At 39.9% G+C, this 16,697-nt stretch overlaps 1 protein-coding gene across 37 annotated transcripts in view; it reads left to right on the top strand.

Moving 5' to 3' along the window:
* Positions 1-16,697, top strand: part of NRXN3 (neurexin 3) — a 998,348-nt gene that overhangs the window by 776,513 nt on the left and 205,138 nt on the right.

Below are 16,697 nucleotides of genomic sequence, written 5' to 3' on the forward strand. Positions count from 1 at the left end.
AAGGACGTCCACAGGCATTTTGGTTTTTGGTTTTTTTTTTTAAATAATGAAGCCAAAGCCTAGTTAACCAAAACTGGTGTTGTTTTACAGTTCATCATTCTTTCTCTTAAGGGCAGGAGATAGACTACAGATCAGTGGAGAATATGTACTTTGGGTAGCTAGAAAATGTCATTTCTGTTCTGCCATAAATTCTAAATCTGTGCACTAAATGCAAGTTCTTCTATAACCTTTCTGGTGATAAGCACATAGAAAACATTTAGTGGTGGATTCTTTCTGACTGCTTTACAAACTGATGTAAGTTTATAGGCAGGTAGATGATGGCAGTAATTGATTCCTGGGAAGTCCTTGAAAGTCTGCTTGTAACTGTTTGAAGCCACAGAGCAACTTCAGCGTGGATTCTTGCCTGTCCTGCTTGCTCTTTTCACCGAATATGGAAGCACATTAAGTGGCAGTTAGGAGCAGGGAGAAAAATGGGGGTTTTGATGGGGAGGGAAAAGCAGACCTTGTGCTGATGGCATGGTTCATAGAGTTCTTCAGTGCTTAACAATGCTTTATTGTATTGGCAGTTTTATCATGTGGGAGAGTCGTTTTAATTCTTAAAGCCTTATCTATGAAATGAGGCAGAAGGTGGTACTTTAATGAATCCTTGAACGTTTCACTTCATCAATAATCCAATAACTGCTACAGTCAGCAATGGTGCGAGGCCAAAAGCATGTGTACAGCAGTGAAAGAATTTGTAGTTTGTGCTAATTCTGCTTCTAGAGTGTGTGCGCTCCTAGGTGTGCAAGACAGCATTATATCAACTGCAGTGTTCTTTATAAAAGATGCATTTAATTTTTGTAAGCTATTAAAACAGTGCAAGTGAAATGACTGATAGAGTCATGATTTAGGCTGTAGAGGACATTTATCAATCTGAAAAGAAGTACTAGTGTAATTGCCAAGCTGTAGGGAAGGATGGAAGTGATGGGTGTCTCAGAACTTAGTGGAGCCTGGAGCAGCAGCAATCCCACCGCTAACAGTGGAAACACAAGGCTGGAGCCAATTGAGTGTTCCCATCTGACCTAAAAAGATTTGTCCATATTAAGACATGGGTACTTGATCAGTGCAGGACAGAGCGACTGGGGAGTAGTAATGGGGGGGAGTGTAATCTTGTCCCATCCTGTTTCCTCCCATCATCCTCTCCCACAAAGACACACACCCCCTTGCAGTTTTGACCCCCATCCAATCAGTAGATAAATACTTGGTTCACTCGTACTGTTTATTCTTTCTCTTTGCAAAGCCGCAAAATACATTTGGAAAGACTCCACACTGCATGTGTCCTAGACCTACTGTTATGAAGCATCTTGATGCACATAGTTCTGTATACACTTTATATTATAAAACAGATCGTTGCAGTATGTTTTTCAATTTACAAGCCTGTTTTTATTGTAACAGACCGTACTTGAGTCTGAGGGAACTGTAAAACCATGAGCTGGAGGCTTTGTTATGAAATATAGCAAAATTATTGAGTTGTTCCAATGTCTTTGTGATCTTTTATTTAAGGGGTCAGCTTTGTGCAATTAACAACTACAACTAATACCAAAAGGAAAAGGCCACTCTACAAGGGTGTGTAGTAGTTCTATAGTTTTTTTCAAATGTCAATGTACTTGTTTGTTCCAGTTGTAGTACAATCAAAATACAGAGAATGCCACACTGGAGGTCAGAGAGAAAAAGTCATCTTTCTGCTGTAATTTCACATTGGCACTCTTGTACTGCTTTATGAATTTTCATCTTCCTCCTCAGTTTTCTGTAATTTGTCTAACTCTAGTCACAAACTTATATGGCTTTAACCATTGTAATACTGGATTTTTGGTATTAGAGACAGAAGATTGACAACCACAGGGGACAGGTAAGTTACCTCAGGGGCAGTGTAAGAGCAAGACGATCTAGCTGTGCTCTCTTCACAGTCCCTGTCCCTGGTTTCCCATATGTCAACAGCATGAGTGTGTGCAAGGTACTAATCTCTGTTGGTGTTCCTACACAAAGATTGCCTTTCTTGACCTAGATGCACCCACTACCTCTCTCCACTGCTTTGGATAACTGTTCCACTGCTTTGATAGCCTCTCTGTAATATTTTCAAGTTGTGTTTACTTTGTCTATGATTGCAACTTAGAATCATAGTATCATTGAATGGTTTGGGCTGAAAGGGACCCTAAAGACCAACCAGTTCCTACCCTCTTGCCATGGGCAGGGACCTTCCACCGTATCAGGTTGCTCAGGTATTCTTAAGCCCTTGCTCATAATTTACTCTAACAGAAGATCTAACAGACTAACAAAGGGGTGGGGAGGGTGGGAATGAGACTATATTTAATGGTATGGCTTCTTTCTGTGCAAGTCAAAGTCTGTGAAGGACCTCACTGTGTGTCAGTAGTTCGGTGGATACTGAAATGAGTTCCTGGGTCTCTGTTATTGAGACAACTAGAGGCACGTTTTGGCTGTGTGCAGTTACTGCTTATATTCAGAATGAGTGAATGCAATGATCTTGTACTGCTTTCAAATATTTTAGCTCTATGTGATCAGAAATATGTACAGTAACAGTACATAGCCAAGGGAATATTTTATGGTTGCTAAATGTTCTGCATTTGCTGCATGTATATGTAAAGTCGCCAGAGCACTTTTCACTAACACTAAGTAGATATAAATAAAGGAAAAGCTGTTAAAATTGAAACTGGCAAAGTAAATGTCATGAATATGCTTCAGTGTTGAGTGCAAGTAAATAACAGATGTGTTGTCAAATTTATTGGCCTATATTTGTAGCAGGAAAAATGAAATTAAATGTACACCACTGTGGTAATGTAGACAGTATTGATATTGCTACAGGGATTTAATCTGTGAAATTATGTAGAAAAAACATTCTTCCTACAAGAAAATATAATTTATATTCACAATCTGTCAGTTGTCCTAGCCTCACCAAGCCCACTGTGCTTTTTCCCTTCTTCCCCACCCCGAGGTTGGTATCCTTGTCCCACACAAGTGGGACCACAATGTTGGAAGGCAAAGCTGCACGTACATGTATGCAGCACTGGTGGTTGCTAGCTCTGACTAGCTACTTTGATGATTTCTGCTTTTCATCTCATTGGTGAGGAAGAATTTTGTCCTTGAAAGTCAGTCCCATTGTCTCTGAAAGGACAATTGTGGTCTTTTCAGACATGAGCAATTAGAGAAGCCCATCTTTTCATGCTGGTAAGTGGGCAAACACAACACTTTCCATATAGCAACAGTTGTGTTTGCCTTGCTAACGATGGCCAAAAATTAATGCTCTCATCTACAGAGTGGGCATATGTGCTTTAACACGGTCACTTGAAAGTAATTGTATAGGCTTCTTTCCCCTGCTGCAAACAGCTCTGCTCTAGTTTCATTTATCCAAGCCTGAGAGTGGATGAGTTGTCAGAAGCTAATCCTACACCTTGGAGAGTTAAAGAGCCTGAAGAAGTTGGGAGGGGTGGAATCAAGAAAGTAAAACAAAGGAAATAAATAGCGTAAACAAATTAATTGTCTGGAAGTGAAGTGTATGCTTGTAATTTTGCCCTTGTTGAAGGGAAAATGAAGTTCATTATGCTCACTGACTGATTTAAAAGCTCTTTCCTGCACAGCATCATCTAGAGAGAGAAAGACAGGGAGGCCCATTTGGAGCTCACACATTGGCTGCAGCTTCAATTAAGCCAGGAATTCATTACTGGAAACCTCCAGAGAGAAAGCTGTTACTTCCCCCTTCAATATGGGAAGGAAGCTGCATTTTCTTTTGCTGATTCACTCTTTTTAGTTTGAAGCCTTTGCTTTACGCTATAAGCATTGCATTTTGGCTCATGCAACACTAGTAATAATATTGAGATAATGATAAATTCAAGACATGTGAGGCCATATTTGTAGGCAGGATGTGCTATTTCTTGCTAATAATTACTGTGTTTTTTATGTGAACAGAGATGATGTAACACATGGAGGAAAAGGAGGGGACTTAGAAAATTCAGTTTAGCTCTTGTTATGAATTCTAGTGTTGGTGCTTGGTGAATCTGATCACAGAATAGCAATTAAATATTTCTAACTAGGTGTATGTGTATTATTTCAAAAGCCCACAGCGTACTTATCAGCGTCTTCAGTTACCAAATGCTTTCAGTGTATCTGACTGTTGGTGTCTGGCAGATGCGCAGGCTATGTTCCATTTATGACCATGGAAAATGTGTAGGGAGGGGTAGGATCCCCTTTCTCTGAACTAGACATAAGGCAAAACTGATGAAAGGAAAAGTAAATGTTTTGGACAATCCTTTTGATTTTAAAATTTTATTTCAAAGATTTTCCAGGTTGTCTGAACAGGAATGCTTAACCAATCTGCTGTACGTAAGTGAGCTCGAGGTTTTAGCTTGTTGCATTTAGCGTGTTTTCTCTCATCCTTTCTCTTTTCCTCCCTGTGATGGGTAGCCCACTGGGGTTTTATTTTTCAATGAAGCACCCACAGATGGTTACCTTGTCCTTTCCTTTTGTTCATTGCAAATGCAAAGACACAGCTAAACAAGAAGAGCACAGCCTTCTTCCTGGAATTAGCAGATATTAAAGTAAATGCTTTTTCCGAAAGAAAAATTTCTGGCAGTTCTCCAACCCTTTCAGCAGGTGTGTTTTGCCTAAGGCTGTGCCACATGTACATCTCTGAAATATTGTAGCCCTTTGTTTTGGACATCAAAGTGCTCCAGAGAAGGAAGTGTGTCTGCATGTCCACAGATGCATTAGTCCTCTGTGGTCAGTAATATACACTGATTAATGAGCACTAATCAGAAACATTAATTTTCTAAGAGAGGGAAAAAAAAAAAAGAAACTCTGTGTGTGTGTGTGTGTGTATACACACACACACACACATATATATATATATATCCAATTTTTGTTTTGGAGATGTTGTTGAAAGAAACCAAGTAGATTTTGGATGGAAACCCGTCTAGCCTCCTGAAGGGCATCCATCCAGCTGCCTGCCTGCCTGCCATCTCTTTTATCTTTGTTTCTGTTATTTTAAAGAAGCTGCCTGGAAAGGCATAATGGGATAATGACTAGTTCTTGACAACTTGCCTAGATGGGATCTTGGGACATGGAGATCTACAGACTCCTAAGTTCCTGATATCTTTATGGCTTTGGTTTCTGGTTCTATGAAATACAAATGGACCACATACAGAGATGCTTGGGAAAGGCTTCTACAATTTTTAGGTATCTGGGGAAAATGGGAAGTATATTCCATTTAGAAAAAAAAATACTTTTTGCACCATGAAAGTATTTGTGCTTCTAAAGCAAAATACCTTTTAATTTCTACAAAAACAAAGAATTTGTAAGTGGTGGTGAGGTTGGGGGTTTTATCTCCTTTTCCCTTAGCCTTGATTTTTATTTTTTTTCCACTACAAAGACGAGATTAACTTTTCTTCTGATTTCAGGGCACATCCCAGTATAGCGGAGCATTTGTTTCAAAGAACACAAATATTTGTTTGGTCTTGCAATGCAAAGAGTCCTACAATGTTTTGTATTATTCAAACCAGCTAGTCCCTGGGGTGCAAGTTAGTGGAGTACCAGAGAGAAAAAAGTGCCATAGCCAGGACTCTGTAACTCTTCAGCTCTGAACACCTTCTCTTCACTCACCTGTTTTGTCCCTCAGGCAGTTCTGACTCTTGATCTTTCCTGTGGCAGAAGGCACCGAAGCCTGGGCTAGAGGATGGAATTTAGGTTTAGGTCCATACACACAGAGGGACGTAGGTGGATTTATGCTAAAAATCCAGATTTGTGAAAGATATGGCATGAGTGGGATTTTGAAGTTTTTCCCCTCAGTGGAATGGTGAGCTTGAGTTTTATGATGATGGGGCACTCATCAGGTTCTTCAGTGGTGAGAGGAGAATGGGGTTGATTTAAAGGGACAGGACAGAAAAATTTTTCACTGCATCTCTTACCTACTCTGTATATCTGGCTCTCCCTTCTGTGTCTTTGGATTTTTGTTTTTGTTTCTGCTGTTAGGTCGTTTGGTCTGGGCTATTCTTTGTAATATTTGCACAGCATAGCTGTGTCCTGACCTGTGTTCTTTTCTGTGTTACAACAGTATAAGTATTTAATGATGATAAAAACAGAGAACGTACCTATCTGTTGATATTTGGGAAACATAAAGCTGGAATTTTTATTATTTCAGTAGATCTATCTGTCTTTCCAAGAGGAGCATAGGCAACAAATACTAGTCATGTTGTCCATTTTATATATTCCGCTTTTTCCCTTGCACCTCCACCTGCTATGTCAGAACAGATTTGCTTATTTCCTGTCAGCATTTTCAGCTTATTAACATTGTCATACTTCCCCCCCAACACCCTTTAGCCTGTCCATATGTTACAGAAATGTCGTTATTAGCTAGTTAATGCTGGTTCAAGTGCTTGTGATTTCTCCAAGGATTTTTTGTCCTGCTTACCTCTAACCCCGTGGTAGTGTTCTGTAGCAAAACACGTTGGGGTGTGTTTCTTCCTAAGAGAATATGATCCAGTGTGTTTCATTCTCCCACTGTCTTATCCCATTTCAGTCCAGATGCTAGGACTGCAGGTCATAAAGGGCACTCACATGCTTCTGCTTTTAAGATCACTAAATATACTAGTGGCAAAATTAGAACAAGGTTGGGTGATGGGTGTTTGATCACAAAGAAATGGCTGAAATAGGAAAGATCTATAAAGGGCAGCAAATGTTAAAAGCAGCTCATGGAAGTGAGTATGGAGGGGATTGCTGTATGAGGACACATGAAGCGAGCTTTTATGCAGGGAATCAAGAATTTTAGAAGATCTAGAGGTCAAGAGAAGAAATAAAAGATAATTGGGGAAGATGAGATTGTGTTTGCAAGATGCTGAAAGAACGGAATCAAATTTAAACAACATTTAAGATGGATGCAAATAGAATAAACTTTGGTTTGGATGCTGTCTAGTAGAGAGTGAGAAGCTTTGGGTTTCTACACTTTGCAAGACATTCAGGACAGTTTTTAGACACTTGGAGGTATTTCTTCCATGCTAGCTTTTATGTTTCAGTGAAGGTGCTATGACTTTATTTTTATTGGAAAATTTGTGATGAGGCAGCTCTGACTCATCTGAGTCACATGGATAATTTTATTCATTCTTATCAATAGCACTGTAACACGATGGAACCCTAATAATGAAAAAAGGAGCTTATTGTCAGCAGAGTGAGTAAAGCAGAGTGAGTAAAGTCCAGGTCTGGGAAAGGTTGTGTTGAACATGTTTGAAGTACGTGCTCTTGACTGGTCTCCAGTTAGAGCAATAGACCTGTCTGGCTTATTGCTTTTTCTTTAGGATTTCTTAGCTTTCTGTGTTGGTGTTTTACTTCTTGAATGCTTGAGATATGAGTGATTTCGTCTTGCTGGCATTCTCACCTTTTACCTTTTCTGACTTTCTGCTGTCTTTCTCCGAGACTCTCAGCTGTTTGATCCAAGCTTGTCCAACCGTGTCATATCAGTGTAGGCCTTGGATCGTCGATACACAGATAAGTCTGTTGAGGGGGAGGAGGAGAAAAAGCTTACAGCAGTGATTACAGGGTAAGAGGGTTACTGCATGCCAAAGGATAGTTTTTTTCTTGGGAACCACTTGGCTAGTATTTTTAAAGTTATTGCCTGACTGGGGAATTGTACACATCAGGATAATTGTGTCATGTTCCTGGTACAAAAGGATAAGGAATGGTGTTGTCTACATTAGCAAGCTGGATGGCAGAATGGCACAATATCTGTAAAGTGAAAGAGTTTTTTCTCAGAATGCAATGCCCACATGGGCTTCTTCTGGTCTAATTCTAATGTGGGGCTGCGGAGCAGATCTCTGTCCATCACAGGAGTATGATAGTTGTGCTGGAGTTTGTCTTTCAGCTCACCTTCTCTAGTGTGAAGCAAATCCTCAGAAGTGGGAACACTTAGATAATTTGCTTCAAGGTGCACTCCTTGCACCACTTCTTTGGGAGAACTAGAATTTTAATATGGACGTATGCAATAATTTTTTGATAGGTTTCACTTCTCTTTTTATTCATTCTTTTTATTCTTTTTATTATTTATGCCTTAACTACTAGCCAACATGTATTCCTGCAGTCATTACTCACAATTAGATTATTCTGTAGAACTATTCTTGATGAAAAATCCACTTTGCAGGAGGGATTTGAGGCTTTTCTTCTTCAACCTGTGATTTTCTTCTTATTCTTACTTTATGGCTTGGTCACTCAATCCCTACAGTGTATGAATGAACACTCACTTCTGTATGACATTGCAAAATTGTTTGCTGTTGCAAAATTAACACCACACCAACTTCCTTGTGAGATAGAGCAATTCCGATCACTATCTTTAGATTAAATGGTAACTGTAAGCACAGACATAGCAAATCCACTTTTATGCTAGGCCATTATATGACACGTCTCTTGGACTTATTTACATTGTACTCATCCATAATGCTCTGTAGAGTGAATGTAACTTCACTTCAGGTCACCTTACCTAGCGTAGTCTTTGTAGCAAATGTCTTGAGGATGATAGCCAAGGGAGAGCTAGCAATTTTTGAAAGAAAGTACAATGTATTTGCAGGCTGTTGGTGAACTGCAATAGCCCTAAGTGTCCATAAATCCCTGGATGTTGGCTAATTCTGCTAAACTGTTGTTTTTCAGATGCCTGAGGTTAGGCTGCTTAGTTACTGCCACAAGTGCCTGCCATTGAAGGATTTGTTTATAAAACTAATAAACAAGTGTAACTCTAGATGCCCTCATAGCAGAAGGGCTAGGAGTTTAAGATGTTAACAGATACTCTGGAACTGATCCTACAATCTATTCTTTAATTAGACTTGCAGTGACCCAGTTTGTTTGTGCAGACTTGAAGTGGAACCTGGTTTGGGTTTTCTGGTGCAGTGTTGGTATTCTTGGGTGTTTTCTGAATTGATCTTCAACTTACTTTCCCTCCAACTTCAACTAAAGAATGTAGGCTATGCATGTGGCACTCTCGATACACATGAGCTGAAGGGGGTGGAAGGGGCACAGGGAAGGAGAAAAAATCCAAACCGGGAGCGATGTTAATTCAAGGTGAAACTTTGCTTTAAAATACAACATGCTAGAGTGTTATCTGTGGGGTCTGAGGGGTGATACAAGGGGTCACAGGAGAGCTCTGAGCTGCTCAGAATTAAGAAAATAAATCCCTGTTGCCAATTCAGGCTCTGAAACTGTGACCAAGAAGGACAGATAGATTTTCTTTTCCACTAGATTTACTCTCTGATATCTGAGTTTATCACTCAAGCCAGGACTATTCATCAACCTTTCTGTCGATAATCTAAGCCTAAGTCGGCAAACTACACTTTTATGACTCACTCCAAAAAAAAAAAAAAAACAAACCCAAAAAACTCAGAAGTATTTCTGCTGCTTTTGGCTCAGATTTAGCAAAGGAGAAGGGACTTAGGTATGAGGAACTGTTGTCATTTGAAGGTCTTCAAGAATCCCTGGGGATGATACATGTTATGATGCAGTCTCCAAAGGCTGCCAGCTAAGCCCTAGTGGTTAGTGAGCTGTAGTATTTTCCTCTCGCTGCCATCTGTTTAATGGCCATCCATTTAAAAAAAAACAGTGACAAATGAGCGAGTATTTAAGTCCAGTTGCTACTGGAGAGGAGTTGATGTTGCAAAAATGGATACAATAGCTGCCCCTTTAGAGATTTTCAGTACTATAGGAACCACGATGATCAGGCTCCCTTTTTAACGTCAGAGCAGATATAGATGCCCTTGGCACAGCACAGCCACATGGGCACAGAATTTTCACAGCAGCAGTGATGGCTGCTGGGGACACCATCATAGCAGAAGTGCTACGATCATACGTGGATGTTAATAAACAGGCAGCAACCTCATATTTGGAGGCTGATACTAGAATTCTTGTGGCTAAGGCCCCACTTATCTCTGTCATCCTAGGCTGATCCTGACCCAGCCTCTGCCCTTCGATTAATAGCATAACAGTCTGAACTTTCACTTGCTGCTTCCTGAAATTTACAGGTCTCGAATGTCACTGGGTTCTCTTGTCCAACAGCTGAGCATCCAGTGTTTGTATGTACACAGAACTTTAGTTCAGAGAAGTTGAGATAAGGGAAGAAAAACATGTTGGACTGGAGATCCTGAGCCTAGCGCAGACGGCACCAACTACAAGTTCCTCTGCTTTGCCCTTTCTTCTTGTCCCTTTTGTCTTCCTTTTTACCCCTCATCCAGATATTGCCAGTTCTTAAACTGCTCAGGATCTCAGAGCCCACATGTATCATGTCTTCTTAGAGTGCGAATGAACCTTTATGAACATGAGCTCATCTTTTGTCGTTAAGCAGCAGGTGCCACTTGTTTTCCTTTTTATATTGTCACTGACAAACAAGAAATATTTATACTCCTTCCCCTCACCTCCAGTCCTATAGTAAGTATTGAAGAGTCAGGCATCCTCCAGAACACCTTCCTGCTGCTACTGAAGCCTGGATCAAACCCCCTGAGGGTGCAGGAGGCTTGTATGGAGCTGTTTGATGCAGAGCGCCATGTGGCAAAAAGGCTTCACAAGCTGTGAAAGATAGTTCCGCTGGGCTGCACTGCAGTCTCAGGACATCTCATTTGCTGTCTCTCGCATGGTTTTGATAGGAAAGAAAGAGGCTTCAGATCTCTCAGATACACTGTGGCAGAGATGGAGGGCTAAAAGAAGGGAAGGAAATTAGAGAGTTGAAGGAGTAAGGAATTTTTATATAAATAAAATGGAGGAGATAGGACAACAAAAGAAAGCAGTCAGGCAAAGCAAATATAAACATTTTGATCTCGGAGAATTTTTCTTTCAACAAATGTGCAGAAAGAGAGCCATTAAAAACTTCTTTCAATGAGCACTATTTTACATTAACTGCACTGGTGGAAGTACAACATTATTGAGATGGTGAATATGGGTGATTTGAGCTTTCTGGCACTCCATTATATTAACATCTTGAAGAGTGATGGGAGAACCCGTGATGCCTGTGTTGCCTACAGCACAGACACTAGGAAGTCGAAGCGTGTTCCTAGCTGTCACTGCTTTACTGACTGTCTGCTTGTCTCTCAAACTCATCATCACAAATAAGGAGATTGAGTAACTTCAGTAGAGTTGCTTCAGATGAGTTTGGTCATTACTACACTTGAGGACTACTGTACATGGAAGACATACTGTAAGAGGAGAGGTTTCTTACGGTCATGCATGAATTGACCTACCTTCATTAGGTTTCCCAATTTAATTGTTTTGTGAAATTATCTCAGCTGATTAAAGGTACTTCTTCGCAGCTATTCTATCCACAGGTAGAAATTGTCAAGGCAACTCTCAGCCTGGCTGGCTCTCTTTTATTCTGGCTGGCTGTGCAGCTGAACTTTTACCAGCAGACAAGCCATTTTTGTCCAACAAGTGGGGACTGAAGCATGCTAAAAGTCTTGCTATGGTATACGTATCTTATGAATCACAGTTTCCTGTGAAAGTAAAGTACTGTCAGAGTGGCACTTCTCTGCCTTGAATTTCCATAATAAATACAAAATCACATACATGTTTTACTCTGCACCTCTGTGATTTTGAATTATCATTTTTCTTAGTCTGTATGCTAGCCCTGTTATTGCACCCTGCTAGATCCTTTGATATTCTGATTCTTCCATTCTGTTGCTGTAGTCAGTGAAGTTATAATGGTGCAGAAAAGCTGCTGGAACAAATTCAGATTTAGTCCTTTGTGTTTGGATCCTTATCTTCCTGTTGTGTCAGTTTGCATACTGCTTTTCATGCCTTCATTGCAGTCTTCCTCATTTGCCTCAGACCTTGATTTATTTCAACACCCCCACTCCTCCTTATAACCCTCCACCCCAGCAAAGGCTTCTGGTGTGATAGTTTGTCTTCAGATAACTTAATTGCCTTTTTCGGTTTTTGTGTACTGGAATTCCTCTGAGTTTTCCAGGCTGGCAATTACTCACATCATCTCTACATCAATTGCTTTTAGAGCTGCTGATCTGTTCTTACTGCAGCCCACTGCAGAGAGAAAGAGAAGAGTGAAAGATCCGGGTCACCGTGCTCTCAGCAATAGATGAGTCTCTTCAAATCTCTTTTCTACCAGCTGCTGAATAACAGTTTTGCTGTTTTTAAATAGAACAAGAAAGGAAATATGCAATGTGGAGAAGAGCAGGAGGAGGATTTGGCCTTGTTGAACCACATACAAGTCAGCCTTGGCCCACTGATTCAGGCTCTCCGGGTCCCTCTGTAGAGCCTTCCTTCCTTCAAGCAGATCAACACTCCCACCGAACTTGGTGTCATCTGCAAACTTACCGAGGTTGCACTCGATGCCCTCATCCAGATTGATGATAAAGATATTAAACAGAACCAATCCCAACACTGAGCCCTAGCTAACAGCACTTGTGACTGGCCACCAACTGCATTTAACTCTCTTCATCACCACTCTTTGTGCCTGACCAGCCATTTTTTTTTTACCCAGCGAAGAGTACACCCTGTTACAGTGACAACTGAGAAGGTTCTAGAGTACTGATGCCAGGTGTCATCATGAAGCGAGACAAAAGCCAATTGATTTCTTCTTGAATTGTTCCATAGAAAGAGGGTGGGGGATTGTAAAGGCAGTGTTATGCTACTGGGGCAGATGTCCAATAAGCACTGTTGGAGCTGTTAAGAGTGGTGTGGGATATAGTTTATTCGTTGAGTTCTTCTGTGCAGCTGGCTGCACTCCTGAAGTTGGGTTTGCTTCTATAGTTGTGCCAGGGATGTATATGCACATGTATGCAAATACACAGCCTATCACTATCTCCCAGCTAACATCAGGGTAAGGAAATAACAGAAGTTGGAGGGATAAATATTGGCTTTTAGGGTTTCTAAGGTTATTCTTATGTCTTCATTCTTCCTCAGACTTTCATCGTGCAACTGCATACAAGTAGAAGCAAGCAGACTTCTGGGACCAGAAAGACATGATGGTTATTTTTCTGTATGCAGTTTTAATAAAGGCTTCATGTTTAAATGACACTTCTTTTCACAGAGTATAGGGCAAAGGAAACGCCTCTGTTCTATAGAGGTGTTGCTTCAATGAGATATACGCAATGAGAACTGTTGTTCCATTCAGAAAAGGCAGCCTTTTTGATTCAGAGGTATACAAAGAACGTGTCAAATGAGAAGTTGAATTATAAGCCCTGCATGATAGGGACTATTATTCTCAAGTTTTGGATGTAATTTAGTAACAAATGTGATAACGGGTGTTCCTTTGACACATTCTCTTAGGATATTCATGGACTTCACAAAATTCATGGCATTTGGGACTATCCACAATTTGCAAGATTTGTTTAAGGTGAAAACAAAGGTTTTATAGATGACTCTTTTTAATACCGTCCCACTAGATACAAATTAAGGTTTTCTGTTAGGGCTACATTCTGTACAGCACGGAGAGCGTCATATTGTGGATTTCATGCACTGATTTGGATAGACTTTGAAAAATCATTCTTAACCAAGGCTGCTTCCTACGGTATTTCCTTCTTATGTTGTAGAAAATGGCTGGAAGTGAAACTGGCTCTGTGCTCCTTGTAAGGTAATGCACACTCTCATTTGAATCAATGAAGTAAAAAGTGTTTTGCTGCATGTAATGCAAAATGATACCAGAGTGGATTTATGCTTGTTTGCACTGTTTCATTTGTGTACGTGCCAGAAATAATTTGCAGGATTGTAAGCATTCACCAGCCTAGAAAGTTAGCTTTTTCTTCAAGGTGTTTAGCAGACACTTCCTGATATAGTTTGGTTTGGACAGAATAGTATCCATCCTGAACCAAATCTAAAGTGAAATGTTTTAGGCAGGAAAATACTGATTAGATTTAAGAGAGAAGGGGTGCAAGTTGGGCAACTCTGCATCTTCTGATTTATTTATTTTGGTTTTAGTGACTTTGGAATGGCAGCATGTGGTATAAACAGGTGCGAGGCTTCAAGTTAGTGCAGTGTCATGGGAGAAATACAGTTTATATATATTTACTGTTTCTCTAGTACCTTTGCAACCAGGAAACAAAACGATTTTGGAATCCTGTTCTTCTTAGATGTTCTTCTTCAAGCTGCCCTGTGATTTACTAGTCCTGCTGTGCAACACTTGTGTATGTCCTCACATTCTTTCTTCATTCCTTACGCGCATTCTCAAATTTATTTAATAGGGTTTACTACATAAAGCAGACATTTGTGTGCTTGGGAGATCTTCCAGGAAGGTATTATAGTATACTAAAGCTTGAAATGGTAATTTTTGCTAAACTAAAATGGAAACATTGAAGGCCATCTCCCACATATACTGTGTACAGCAGAGACTGAGGAAAACAAGTCTTTACATGAAAAACGTGGAATCTTCTGTGTCTGGTTTTCAGTCTCATCAGAAAGGGTATCTGAGGGTGTTATTTAAACATAAGCATCATGTGTAAGTACAAGTGGAGTGATATTAACAGGGGAATGTTGGCTTTTAATGGCATTTAGCGTGGGTGAGAGCGAGAGAAAGACTGGGTTTCCCACAGCAAGATCTTCAGCTGCCAGCACTAAAAAGACAGCTGGGTTCACAGGGCCTGCTAAATAATAGCACGATAGTGATTATCCTGACAGGGAATCTGTATTGTCAGACTGCTGTAACTTTGAGTTGTCTAGGAAGATTATACCTTGCCAGGCCAGGGGACGAGTTTTCATTGCAAATAAATGACACAGTATAGTATCTGTTCCCATTTTACAGTAAATCTTCCTGGTTAGGTCCCTGACTACGTGTGGCATCTCTGTTAGCCCAAAGGAAACCTACTGTTATCACTGAGCATAGTCCTGTTCTGTAAGGGACTGGCTTCAGGTAGGAGCTCCTTGCCTGAGCACTCACCAAGGCTGCAGGAACACACATCAGCATTGTAGGAAGCACAAATGAAAGATTGTCACTTTAATCTAGCTTGTGGTACACTAAGTGGTTTTTCTTACTGTCTCAGCTTAATTTTTTGTTCTAGAATATAGTTCTTGGGGCTGGAAGCAACCTGTGGGTCACCAAGCCCAAGCCATTGCTATTGTAACTAGCTGTGTCGTTTAATTCCTTTCAGTAGTAAAATTACTGTCTCTTAACTGACTGGATTTCTCCATCTATTTTGTTATAGAAAAGCTGCTACAGAAGTGAAGTCCCATAATGAGGAGACATAATTTCTAGTTTACGTCCCATGCTGTGTTGTTAGCCTATGTAGAGCCATTTCTTTTTAAGCTAGTGTTATCCTTCAGTTTTAGTTTTCTTTCTTTCTCCTTCTGCCCCTCTTTATTCTAAGGAAATTTACAGACTGGAGAATCGCAACTTTTTAGTCTTCATTTTGCTAGCTAAATATTTAGGGTAACATAGGTGGAACATGAGACCTCCTATTGTGCAATGATTTCTGATTTTCACAACACCCACTTTTTCTCTTAGCATACTTAGAAACTTCCATGCCTTAAAAATAAGAAGACTTGTTCTGTAGGGGAAATGAAATTGGCTAATTTTACATGCACACTGATGTTAAATAACACTTCAGAAAAATGTGCACAACCCCCAGCCACCATCTCTCTCATTTTAACTGTGTAGCAATGCTGCATAAGTGTTGAGGGTGTTGCATCTCATTATATTGCTTTTTTCTTCTTCTTTTTTTTTTTTTTTGTTGTTAAAATTTCTCTTTGCTAATACTAACATTAACAGTGTTCTTAGTTGACAGTAGTGGCACAGGTGGAGGCTGAGTTACATCCTACCGGTTGCTGCAGTGAATTTTCTGTAAAATTGGGTTAACAAGACACCATCACAACTGCTTATATTTTGTATTTCTTTTGAAAGCAAAGAGATAAAAAAAAAGTTTCTTTTCTTCCCTTTTAATGAAAACTCAACATTTGTACCACACTTTAGAATGAAGAACATGTCAGGGAGACCTTGGAGCTATCACAGGGGCTGTGATACTCTCTATGCCTGTGATTTTTTTCAGCTAGCCTTGATGTTTTCAAAGTGTTGGGAGGGAAGAAAGAATTGTACAATGAAATAACCCCTGTAACTTTTTTTTTCACTTTGGATTTGGTCTCAAGCTGAGCTTATGCTTATCCTTTGCAATGACTGTATCCTCAGCCCAAGAGTTACAGTAAGACTTAGGTTTTTGCTATTACCCTGTTTAAAACAGAAAAACAATGTTTTTCATTAAAAAAGAATGAATTCAGATTTACGCAGAGATCACTGGAACCTTCGAGCTGATGCTTTTGCTTCTTAAACCAATAAAAAGCACAATGAAGGAAACTGTATTGTACCATGATCAGATCTAAAGCAAAAATGTCATAGTTCGTAATGTACCATTTTAAAATGAAAAGAATTCTGAGAAGTTATAGCTGGTAACAATTATTGTAGTTCCCTTTCCCCGCCCAAGAAAAACTGCAAAATCTAAAATGTGTCATAAGCAACCATAGTTCATTTTTTATCTTGATGTATGTTAATCCTGGCTTGCCTTATAGTAACCGTGGGTGTGTATGGGTTTTATTCCCTATTGCTCACATCTAAAACACCTCTTATGCTTTGGTATTTAAATAAGCTGATGGATGGTTACAATGCATGTGTCCAACTGCTCTAGAAATTGGTAAGTTTGTGATAGCAAAACCTGAAGAATATTAAATACAGAAAAGATAACCAACTGCTCATA

This window comes from Cuculus canorus, chromosome 5 (assembly GCF_017976375.1).
Source record: "Cuculus canorus isolate bCucCan1 chromosome 5, bCucCan1.pri, whole genome shotgun sequence".
In the NCBI taxonomy this organism is placed as follows: domain Eukaryota; kingdom Metazoa; phylum Chordata; class Aves; order Cuculiformes; family Cuculidae; genus Cuculus; species Cuculus canorus.